Here is a 12,430-nt window from a genome sequence, read left to right as displayed (position 1 = left end):
GAAAGTCTTATATGCCAAAAGGGAGGCACAGATCAAATGCTACAAGAGTGTGTACCACAGAAGGGGAAATACACTTTTAAAGAGGGAAAAGGATATGGTTAAGCTGGACTTGGAAGATGGGTTTGCTTTGGATATTGGGAGGCAGAAGGTGGAAGAATCCCACTGTGTGGGTGGGTCTGCAGCACCTTCTCCTGAAGGCCAGTCAGGGGACCCCAGCTTCCTAGAGACCAGTAGCGAAGCCTCTACAGAAACCTTGCTGGCCCCAGTCCTCACTCCCTCCCAACCAGAGCAGTGATCCTCTGGACCCTGACGCTCAAGGTCACATTCATGAAGTGTCATGGGCTTATGGCTCCGCCGCCTTCTTTCTGGCTCATCTCACAGAAGCTGAAGAACTTTCCCACCTCCTTGCTTCCCACCCTGCCCTCTCCAGGGACTGGATGAATTGCTCTAAATGTCAAAAAAGCTACTGCAGACTGAAGACCTGAGAAGCCCACCCACCATGCTTCTGGACCTGCCCCTCGCCTTTGCTTTCTTACTTTTGTTTTTGCTTAAGCTTATCTTCCCTCCTGCTCGCTCCTCCCAGGGCTGACTCTTTATGTCCTTCCAGACTCGGCCCCCATACTGCCTCTCCCTTGGGATCCCTCCCCACAATCCAGGCTGTGATTTATGCCCCTCTCAGAGTTCCCATAAATGCCACCGTTGCACAGAATGGTTTGTATTTGAACCTATGTGCTGTTGGTTCTTTGAGGGCAAGAACTCTGTGTTTTTCCATCACTGGTGCATACATAGTAAGTACTTAATTGGTGTTTGTAGGCTCAAGAAATGCAGGCAGGGTGCTCTATAAAGCAGATGCCTCTGCAATGTATGTGGGTTGGAGAGAAGGACTTTGCACATTTTTTCTTTTTTTTTTTTTTTTTTTGAGAGAGAGAAGGTGCAACCAAGTGAGGGGCAAAGAGAGAGAGAGAGAATCCCAGGAGGGACAGAGGGAGAGAGAGAGAGAAGTGGGGCTCACCTGAAGTGGGACTTGTGCTCACCCAATGTAGGACTTGAACTCATGAACCGTGAGATCATGACCTGAACCAAAGTCAGATACTTGACAGCTGAGCCACCCAGGTGCCCACGCATTTTTCTTAAAGCTGTCATGATATTTACATTATGTCACTGCAATGGCCATTTTCTGGCAAGCCAGGAAGACCTGAAAATGGGCTCCAAAGTGAGAAAGCCTACAGGATGTGATGGGAGGTGGTGATCTACAGTGGCCTATAGACCTGGGAGCTGGGAGACCTTCCGGGTTGATACTCTTCTCTTAGACAGATGTATGGCCTCTGTCAAACCCAGGCCTCGATAGTCTTCAGGAGGTCAAATGTTCTCAAAGTGGAGTCCCCAGACTCCATCAGTATCACCTGGGAACTGGTTGGAAATGCAGATTCTCAGACCTTCCCTAAACCTACTGGATCAGAAACTCTGGGGGTGGGGTCCAGCCATCTGTAATTTAACAAGTTGTCTAGGTGATTGAGACGTGCTGAAGTCCGAAAGCCTCTGGTCTAGCTCAGTGCTCCTTAAACGGCACTCTGTTTAAAAATCACTTGGGGAAACTTATTGAGAATGAAGGTCCCTGGACCCCATCGCAGAAGCTGTGATTGAGAAAGTCGGAGAAGCCCAGGAATGTGCACCCTGGGAGATTCAGGAACCATTGGCAGATCATATGTGCAGTTCATGCACACGGCGAGAGGTGATCGCTCAGGTCCCTGTCACAGAGGCTGGCCTCTGATTCTGTCTGGTGAGGAGCTGTTGGTGGAATGAGTGGCAGAGGGTGGTCCTGGGAGTGCAGGTGCGAGGCTGGGAGAGGCCCTCAGGGGGACACAGTGCTGACCGCCGTGCGGGACAGGACCGGGAAAGGAAAGTAGTTCTGTGCCCGAAGTGGGACAATCTTTCCCCAAAATAGCCTAGAGAGGTACTAGGGGGAGGGTGTAGCACTTCTGCCCCTTTAAACACCCTGGTAATTTGCATTTAAAAATAGAAAAAAGCTCATGAATAATTTGTGAGTCATGAGCAAGCCCCTTCAAAACACAGTCATGAATAAAATATCCCGCTTTGCCTCCTCTAATGGCACCGGCCTTTGATGTTTTATTGATGGCTCGCCTGCCCTGAGTGCTGCCAGACTCTGGGATTAATTCATGCACTTGGGCCCTCGACCCTCCCAGGTTGGTGGCTTTGCCCTTGCTGGCTGGCTGGCTGGCTTACACATAAATACACCACCCTGTTTTAGACGGTTGGAAAGGGCTGCCTCAGATCCCTTTGGAACGACAAGCGTAATTACAGGACTGGGGGATCCCCTGCCCGAGGCCTGCTGAGAGGGTAAGACCTAAATCACCAGAAGCCATTGTTTGTAGCAAGGTGAGTATTTAGAGCAGGTGCAGCCGTGTCTCCCATTTTATTGCTTCCCAGGAAGCCGGAAGGGAAAGCAGACATTAAGGAGCTGTAAATAATAATCTCCCCAAACCTGCACAAAGCGGTGCCCTGGGAGGCATGTGTCCCATCTCAACAGAGGGTCTGCCGTCCCCAGGGCCTGGGGGAGGCCGTGGGGGGTGGGGGTGGGTGGATGCTGTGTGTGTGAAACAAAGGCGGAAGCCCCAGCAAAGGAGCTGGAGTGAGGGGCTTGTCTTTGCATCTATCATTGAGTCCAGACACCTGCCAGGTGCCTATTTTCAGGCAAGTCCAAAGGACTGCCTGGGATCTATAGCTGTCTACACAGGCATAGGAAAAAGTGGGGGAGGGCAGAGGAGGGCAACTTCATGGCTTTTAAAAATAAAAACAAACAAACCAACCTTATAAGAAGAAAAAATTCCATGCATGAAATGGACACTGGTGGTAAAGTGCCAAGACACCAGATGTCCTGACCCCAGCTTCCCAGAGGATGACCTGGGTGGGCTGGGAATTCACCCTGGGACAACGCAGAGTAAGATGCTTTGGGTCTGTCTGTGGACAGAGTGATGGTAGAGGGTGGGACAGTTTTGCGGTGGGAATTTGGGGACCCTACCCATGTCTTTGATTTAGGTCTCGGGCCATGTCCCAAGTTCGCTAAGAGAGATCGCTGTAAGAACTGAGAGGACTGTAACAGGTGGGGACAGAGCCCTTCAGAACCTCAGCCCCGTCAGAATGGACAACTGCAGTCACTCAACTGTGGATTCCAGTCTGGTGGGGACCAGAAGAGCCCAGGGACACTGGGGATATGGCAGAAACAGCTGAAGGCATTCAGACAGGGGTGGGGGGGGGTGGGGGGAGCACCCCGACAGTCAGAGACTGCGGTGGTCAATGAGGAGATCGCGTGAGCTCCCTTGGATCCGGCCACCCTCTCTGGCCCCTTCTCCCCCATTCAGTGACTGACTATGGAGTCCTGCACTGGAGCCCCCAGGCCGAGGTCTCCTGTCGAGTGGAGAACACTGGTTCCCATCAAGATGCAGAAAGAGGTCACGGAAGAAGACTGAAGCCATGCAGGAGCACAAGCCCTGCTGGAAAGAAGAGACCTGGGCAGACAAAGTTCATAATCCCTGCAACCCCCCCAGGGAGTCAAGGCAGCAAGGCCCTTGGGAGACAATGGGCTCTGTCCTGGTGGGGGCAGGCGGCACTAAGACCAGACCTTTGGCAGCTATCTGCCGGAAAACGGTCACCAAAATATACAAATCCCCTGCGGATTGTGATGTGAATGGCACCTCTAGGTTATGCAGCATACGGTATGCAGCAGCCACTGCCCTAGGCTGCCCTTCCAGGGGCCAGGGTATTTGAAGAGGATCAAGGCCTTGCGCAAAAGGACATCATGGCATTGCCCACTGTAGGTAGGAGGAAATAGGTATTTTTTTAGGGGGGTGTCTTAGTCTGTTTGGGTTGCTCTAGCAAATTACTACAGACTGGGTGACTTACAAACAACAGTATTTATTTCTCATAGGAGACTCGAGAGTCCAGGGTCAAGGTGCTGGCAGACTCAGTGTCTGATGAGGGCTGATTCCTGCTTTACAGACAGCCGTCTTGCTGTGTCCTCCCATAGTCAAAGGGACCAAGGAGCTCTGTGGGGCCTCTGGCGTAAGAGACCCGCCCCATTCATGAGGCTCTGCCCTCATGTCCTAATTACCTCCCAAAGTCCCCCTTCTCTCTTTTTTTTTTTTAAATTTTTAAGGTTTTTGTTTATTTTTGAGACAGAGACAGAGCATGAATGGGGGAGGGGCAGAGAGAGAGAGGGAGACACAGAATCAGAAGCAGGCTCCAGGCTCTGAGCCATCAGCCCAGAGCCCGACGCGGGGCTCGAACTCACAGACCGCGAGATCGTGACCTGAGCTGAAGTCGGATGCTTAACCGACTGAGCCACCCAGGCGCCCCGAAAGTCCCCCTTCTCTTAATGCCATCACATTGGGAATTAGGATTTCAACATACAAATTTTGGGAAGACACAAACATTCATTCAGTCTATAGTGGGGAGTGGGGGTGATTGTGAGTGCTGGCAGTGGGGTTCCCTGGGGCCCCTGGAAGAAGACCACGGGTGTCATTAGATGCGTCTAATGACAAGAATACAGCCTGGGGGATAGAGGTCTTCACTGGTGATCTGGTTCATTTATGTTGCTCCTTGGATCAAGGGTCAGTGGCAATCTCTGAGTGTAGAGCCAATATTCTGGTGTGGGAGTGTTGATATGGCAAATTTCAAAATGACTACAGAACTGTGTGTGTGTATGTGTGTGCGTGTGTGTGTGTGTGTGTGAGAGAGAGAGAGAGAAATTGCGGTTGTAGCCTTGAATTAAGAGACACTTGAGCACCAAGGAGCTCACAGGAGGTAAGAATAGCTCATTGCTGTCTTGTGCACACAGTGTGGGAGACAACACAGAGCTAGCGACTGCTGAGACTCAGGAAAGGCAAACCCCGCAGAAAAGGCAAGTGGGAAAAGAGGAAATGTTTCCAGGCCGGAGGAGGGAGGAGACGGTTCCATTTGCTCATCCAGCCTCTCAGCCAGTGTCTAACAGAGCACCTTCCTCTGGAGCCTTCTCCCGCCGCGTGCAGGACTCGTACAGCAGGCACGAAGGGGGCCCGGCACACGGCCCTGCAGTCAGTGGCTGGGAGGTTAGCATAGCGCGGCCACTTAGCCACTTACCGTGTGCTCTGGGGCGAGTCCCCCACCCCCGCCCCGCGCCAGCCAGCCTCAGCTTCCTGACCTGTAAAATACGTAAAGCGGTCATTCTGTTACTTGGAGGCTTGTCCTGAAGGCAGAATGAGGGGCAGCTGGCACTTGCAAAGTCCAGCAGGCATATTTTTCAATGTTTCTTGAAAAGGAAATACACAACACCGGTATGGAAATCAATGTAAAATGTGGGTATGTGTGTATATATTAAATATGGTGAGTTAGAAACTTTTTGAAAAGACGTCACACACACACAGAAACAAATCGAATACAGCAAAAGGTTATCTTGCAGAAAAATAAAAAATAGGTTCTCTTCTTGCCCTGTTCTTACTTCCCAGCTTCCTTCTCCCGCGAGATGATCAGGTTCCCCCTCCTGTTTGGACCCTCCCTTACTTCGCTCTTGTGCTTCAATCACCTCAACCTCCAAGATTTTCTATGCCGCTTCTCTTGCCTGAGAGCCACTTTTACAGAAAACACGATTTGAAATATCTAACACATAAATAAGCGTTCTCCACATTTGTTCTACAAAGGATTTGTTTTCTCACACCCTGGTGCCCCAGACAAATAGATCTGCCTCGCTGGCACCTTGGATGGCCGCTGGCGTGTTTCCCCGTGATGGCCAGGAGTCAGGAGCCCGAGCGTGAGGTGTGAATGACAAAGGCCACGCGGGAGGGGGCTGGCGGGAGGCTGTGGCTGCACCCTGGCCGCCCCCTCTTCTCACTAAATTGCGACCTGCACTGGTAATTGGCTCTTGCGAAGCAGCCTGTTGTGTTGGTGGCATTTGAGAGTAAACCCTGGGCTTCTGAAGCAGCAAATACTGTGGCTAAAATCTCACTTTGGCAAAAGACAGGTGCGCAAAGCCACTGAAAATTACCTTTCTCTCTGGGCCCCTAAAAACGGTGCTGATGTGGATTCCTGCTCAGGTTTATCCGCAGGCACTTAGCACCAGTCTGAAAGCAACCGCCCCCCCACCCCCACCCCACCCCCACCATGCCCTAGCCCCACCAGGGAAAGGCTAAGCCATGTGACTCCTGCTGGGTTCCCATGAAGACTGAGGGCTGGGCTGTGTTCAGTTGATTCCAGCTCCGGGGAGCCTCTGCCCCCCACCCCCACCTCCCAAAAGGGATCTCAAGTCCCAGGCCAATGGGGGATGGGACACACTGACTTTTCCCTTTCTGCAGGCCTGTCCGCCAGCTCACAGACACAGACGGGAAGGGAAAGTTACTCCGAAAAGGAACTCTTTTGCTCCAGGGTGGACGCTCCCTCCACCAGGCTGCAATAACTACCCTCAGAGCTCTCGGTTCTAGGGAAAGCGGTGGTCTTGGAATCTCCTGTCCATGCACCCCGCGACCATCTATTCTGGGGTCCTGGGAATACGGCATTGCTCCTGACCTCAGGAAACAGTGAGCAAACTGCAGAGCAGCTGATGTGAGTGTAGCTGGAAGACCGAGCTCCTGCAGCAGGACCTGGGGGCAAGAGAAGGCGGGCGTTGGCACAGGGACAGCTCATGCAGAGTCGCCAAGAGAATAGCATGACCTGCTTACGGTCCTGGCCAGACGTCCGTGGTCTTTCCACGGCCCCACATGTCCCATGCTTGCTTCTCCTTCTTATTCCTTCCTTCCTTTTCCCAGTATGGGTTCTCAACTCACCTCCCTCAGAGACTCAGGAACTACTGAAGAATTGTCATGAGGAAATTGGCTACCCGGCCAGGACATCCCCACCTCTGATGAAGACCAGTGGGCAGTGTGGGTTCAGACTCGGCAGGGCACTCACATGAGTGAGACCTGGTGACTCACATGAGTCAGACCCGGCAAGCTGGGTCTGAAAGACAAGACTCGCTCCACTCTCACCCCACTGGCCTTCTGTATTTCCCCAATCATGTCCAATTCAGGCTCACTCCAGCCTCAGGGCCTTTGCACTGCCGGTTTCTTCTTCCCGATAAACTCCTTCTCTAGGTATCTGCATGACACCCACTTCTTTCAAATCTATGTTTAAATGCTACATTCTCAGTGAATCTTCCCTGACCATCCTATTTATTTCTAAAATAAACTGTTTAAGTTTATTTACTTATTTTGAGAGAGAGAGCACAAACTGGGGGAGGGACCGAGAGAGAGACAGAGCGAGGGGGGGGGGAGAGAATAAAACCCAAGCAGGCCCTGCACCGTCAGCACAGAGCCCGATGTGGGCTTGAACTCCCGAACCACGAGATCATGACCTGAGCCGAAATCAAGAATCGCACACTCAACCGACTGAGCTACCCAGCCCCCCCTGACCATCCTGTTTTAAACCCATGAATCAATATTTTCATTTCCTGCTATATTCTCCTCCAGAGCACTTAACACTGACATAGCCTGTATCTTGCTTACTGATTTTATTATCTGTCCCTCCCCAGCCTCCACCTAGAATGTAAGCTACTGAAGGCAGAGTTTTGCCTGCCTTGCCCACTGCTGGGTCTCCCACACCTAAAGCAGTGCCTGGCACAAAGCAGGGGTGCCCTGCACGTTTGTTGGATAAATAATGAAGAAATGGGGGTTTCTGAGGGCCGAATAGTTGGACTGAAGGGAGGTTCATCTTGTACTTCTGCTGAGGGGCACTGCATGGCTGCTGTGGATTGCAGGAGGAATCACTGGGAAACTCCTTTGCTTGGTTTCCAAGCCCCTGCTCCCTTAACTCTGGGGCCCCTGTCCTCTTTCACAGAGGCCACATCCCCCTCCCAGACTCTGGTCATAGGCTTCCTCTCAGGCTCACCTGGGGACTTGGTACTAGGGTCCTCTTCATGTCCGCACAAAGTAGACCCTCCCAGGAGGTTTGCTCACCTGGATGGGCCCCCCTCCCTGTCCTTGCAGGGGCTGCCTCCCCACAGGCAGTATTATCCTAGCGTGATTTGGCAAGAGAGGTGTTCAATGGAGATAGAAGCACGTCCTTGTTCACAGTCTCTGGCTTCTGCCTGTCTGAACTCACCAGCAGGGAGATCTTTCACTAGGGGGAAGCTGGGGTCCCTGGTCAGCTTTGTTGGTGTTTTATCTGCTGCTTTGGCAGTGGACCCCCATGTCCCTGGGATCCCAGGCTGTCTGGTTCCCGAGCGACTCAGCGCCCCAGACTTGCCATCCGAGTTCTATTTTCTCCTAAAAGGCACTGCTTCTCCTGGGGTGGGGGGACCTCTTAAAGACATGGGATTTTGGGGGGGGGGCCCCTTAGCCATCAGCTTAATACTGTGAAATTCAGAAGAAATAGCCAAAGTCAACTCAGAATCGTCCAGGGACAGGGGCACCTGGGTGGCCCAGTTGGTTGAGCGTCCGACTTTGGCTCAGGTCATGATCTCATGGTTTTTGAGTTTGAGCCCTGTGTCGGGCTCTGTGCTGACAACATGGAGCCCACTTTGGATCCTCTGTCCCCCCCCACCCCCCACCTCTTAAAATAAATAAATAAGCTAAAAAAAAAAAAAAAGAAAGAAAGAAAGAATCGCCCAGGGACAAACTCTCCAGCCTGCTGTGTTTGCAGCTGCCTTACGGACCCCTCTATCTGGGGTGGGAGAGGGGTGTTAGGAAGAGAAGAAAAAATCCCCACCAAATACCATTTTTCACTCTCTCAGAATCCTAACAAAGGATCCCTATAGCTCTGGTTGGAGCCCATTTCTCTCTGTCTTTCCTCCGTGGTAGGAAAATAATTGGCTCCCGTCACCTCAAGGTAGATCATCTCACTAGAGCGAACCATCACTACACTTCAGATCGCCCTGCTGGGTGGGGACACACCCAAGTTCCAGAACCTTGTGGATAGACTATTTTGCGTCTGTGTCAGGCTCTGGACATGAATTTTCAGTTTGGAAACCCTGATCGTCATGATTCTAGCATCTCCCCCCCCCATGCCTCTTATTTATTCCGAGATTTGTTTCACCCTGTGTCGCGGTTCCTTCTCTGTCCTGCCCCATCAACACGAGACTTGCCCGGCTTCCTCCATTTTGACCCCGGACGTATCACGCATCTTTGTCTTTTGGGTGGTTTTGTCCAACTTGCCGTGGAATCTTGATGGTGAGGAGCTGTAGAAGCCGGGAAGGGACACTTGTGTGCACCCTCCAGGCCGGGAGGGTGGGCGACAAGGTTACTTACTGTCTCCCCTTGTTGTTCTAAAGTCTCTCATCCTGACCCTGGGGAGAGGAGCGCGGGCAGCACCTGGCGGCGCTGTGAACCGCTTCAGAAAAGAGAGAATCCCTCTTGTCTTAGGAACACCACAAACTGAATGGCTTAAACAACACACATTTATTTCTCATGGCTCTGGAGGCTGGAAGTCCAAGGCCGGGTGCCCGCATGGTGGGGTTCTAATGAGGGACTTCTTCCTGGTTTCCTTACGTGATGGGGAGAGAGACAGAAAGAGAGAGAAAGAGAGAGAGAGATTGAGAGAGAGGAGAGAGAAAACACACAAGTGAGAGAGCTAGGATCTTTTCATCCCTTCATAAAGGCTCCTTCCCCATGACGTCATCCAAGCCTGATCACCTCTGCAAGACTCAAATACCCCCCAAACCTAGTTACACCCCAAAGTCTCCAAATATCACCCCTTGGGGTATAGCCCTTCGACATACGCATTTTGGCCGGGGGGAGGGGGTGCGGGGGACACAGTGCATAGCACTGTAGTTTGCGCCTTCTCAGCTTTCCCAGAAGCTGAATTCAGTCCAATTTACTAGCTTAGACTGATGGGCTCAGTACCAGCTGCCTTTCAGGCCACCGTGACACTTTCTTTCTGTTCCGCAGTGGGTGTTCTCCAATGGCTGAGATAAAAAGGGAAACCACAGGCCGGGAATGGAACAGTAAATCCATTGGTTGTTCACAGCCACACCCACACCCCGGGGATCTGTCACAGGACTGTCCTTTTCTCCACACAGAGTGCTCGGAAGTTCCTAACAAGGACCGTGCTCCAGAGTTTCCCCAGCACGTTCAGTGTGGCTGTGCACGTGCTTCCGTAGAATACCTGAGAAGCGGGCTTGCTTCGAATCCGATTTGAATCAGATAATCGGTTGACAGACAGAAAATATATACTGTTTTAATTTTTCCAGCGTTGAGTAAGGATTGCTTTGGGAGCTGTGTGCAGCATGCTGGAAAAAGAACTCCTTTTAATTATATTTATTTACTTAATGAATCACACAGATAGTAGGTAAGTGGAGTGTTGAGGCAGCCTGTGGAGTTGCCCGAAAGTGTCGTTGACACCATGCCTTATGACTGAGAATGTAATTTCGCACCCAGTCTTGCCTCCTATTTGCAGGGCACTTGCTGAGGTGCTGTGCGCCTAGGAATGCTGGGTCTCCATTTGGGGTCTTCTGCCTTCACATCCTGTGCTCATTGCCAGGGCATCGGGAAAATCATACCGTGGAGTCAAGAGAGCCTCCTTGGAGTTCACACCCTGACACTTAGTGGCCATGTGGCCCTTGGGAGTCACTTAACCTTTCTTAGCAGTGGTGAATGATAGCTTCGTGCGTCGCTCCAGATAGGAGACGGTCAACCTGAGACTGCTTCAGCATGTGTGAAGTGTGGTCCTCAAGGCTTACACGTCCCAGGATGCCTGTTGATGCAGAGATTAAATGGGAGAGGCCCTAATTACTGTTTTCTTAGTAAGTGCAACTGACAGCTGTTTCTTGGTATATGGCCCAGACAGAAAAGCACCTGGAAGCTGGTCTTCCAGAATTCTTTAAAAAAATTTTTTTTTAACATTTATTTATTTTTGAGACAGAGAGAGACAGAGCACGAATGGGGGAGGGTCAGAGAGAGGGAGACACAGAATCGGAAACAGGCTCCAGGCTCTGAGCTGTCGGCACAGAGCCCGACGCGGGGCTCGAACTCACGGACCGCGAGATCATGACCTGAGCCGAAGTCGGCTGCTCAACCGACTGAGCCACCCAGGCGCCCCTTCCAGAATTCTCGATCCCCCCCATCTGTTCTTTTCCCCTCCCATCGTACCTCTCACCACATAATGTATACTTTCCTTATTCACGATGCCCATTTCTCTCTCTCTCTCTCTCTCCCTCCACTGAAATGGCAGTTCCAGGAGGGATGGGATTTTGTCTGTGTTGTTCTGAGGAATGCTCACCATCTAGAATAGTGTCTGGTATAGGCTGGTCACTTAGTAAGTATTTGTTGAAATGAGAACTCTCTTGTTCTGCAGACCACTCCAGGGGTCTCCTTGTGCAAAATGGAGGCTTCAGAGATGGGGCAGAGCAGAAGCGGGTCAACTTGCACAGGGCACCTGGGCCTTTCCGTAGGATGGGAAGTGGGAGCCAATCCCCATTCCCCAGGTTTGAAGTCGGGACACCCCCGTTGGGATCTGCAAGGGACCCAGAGCTGGGCTCAGAGGAGGAAGAGTGACGAGGTCACCGACCTGGGGGAGGGGAGGGACAGGGCTTTAGGCTGTTGAGCTGGGTTTAACATTAGAGGCTTAGAAATTTGTGAGGAGCGTGGTTTCAGCACAACACGGGACTGATTTTGGAAGGGCCTTCCGCCCCAGCCCCTTGGCATCATTTTTCTTCGAGAACAGTGACTGAGCCGAGTATGTGCCCAAAGCTGTGCCAAGCTGACAAGTTGTGTGAGCTGCCTTCTTCCCTCAGCTAGTGGGAAGGGAAGTTGGGAATGGATTAATACGACCCTGTTCTTTCTGCTTGGTGCTTCGGCTCTCTATGGGATGAGTTCAGGACACAGGGTTCTTGAGAAATCGGGGGTGGGTGCGCTGAGGAGGCCCAAGAAGGGGTTACTGAACTCTGTGACAGGCCCTAAGAAAGTTCAAGAAATTAATCGGAAAACTAGAAGAAATGTGACCATATTAGTACTCTAGGTTGGTTACGCAGGTTGCACCATTTCTCACAAAAGTAACAATATAGCTTTTATTTGAATGTTCCGTCTTTGCTCCCCTAAGTTTCTCTGCATGTGTGTGTGTGTTTAAAGAACCAAATACATCCTTGTTTCCTTTTCCAAACCGTTGTAGAATTTTACACTTTCTTTTAGTGAGAAAGAAATGCCACTTATTTTTCAGTTTGCCTCAACTGTCACTAGGCTCCAAACCCTCATTCATACATTTGAGCTTACTACATGCGCGTGTGAGCGTGCACACACACACACGCCCGCACGGTGTTCAGCCATCGCCAGGGCATTGTTTATTCCCTAAAATAAGTGAATTTAGGAAAAAAGTGCCAATTGCTCTTTGACAGATGGTGTACCTCAGATCACGCTTTTTAATGGAGAAGAGGCAGGAATCGCGTTTTCTGAAATATGCTTCCCATAGAATTGGA

The sequence above is a fragment of the Herpailurus yagouaroundi genome, unplaced genomic scaffold, assembly GCF_014898765.1.
Source record: "Herpailurus yagouaroundi ecotype Mexico unplaced genomic scaffold, PumYag 253, whole genome shotgun sequence".
Classification (NCBI taxonomy): domain Eukaryota; kingdom Metazoa; phylum Chordata; class Mammalia; order Carnivora; family Felidae; genus Herpailurus; species Herpailurus yagouaroundi.
This window is presented reverse-complemented; position numbering follows the sequence as displayed.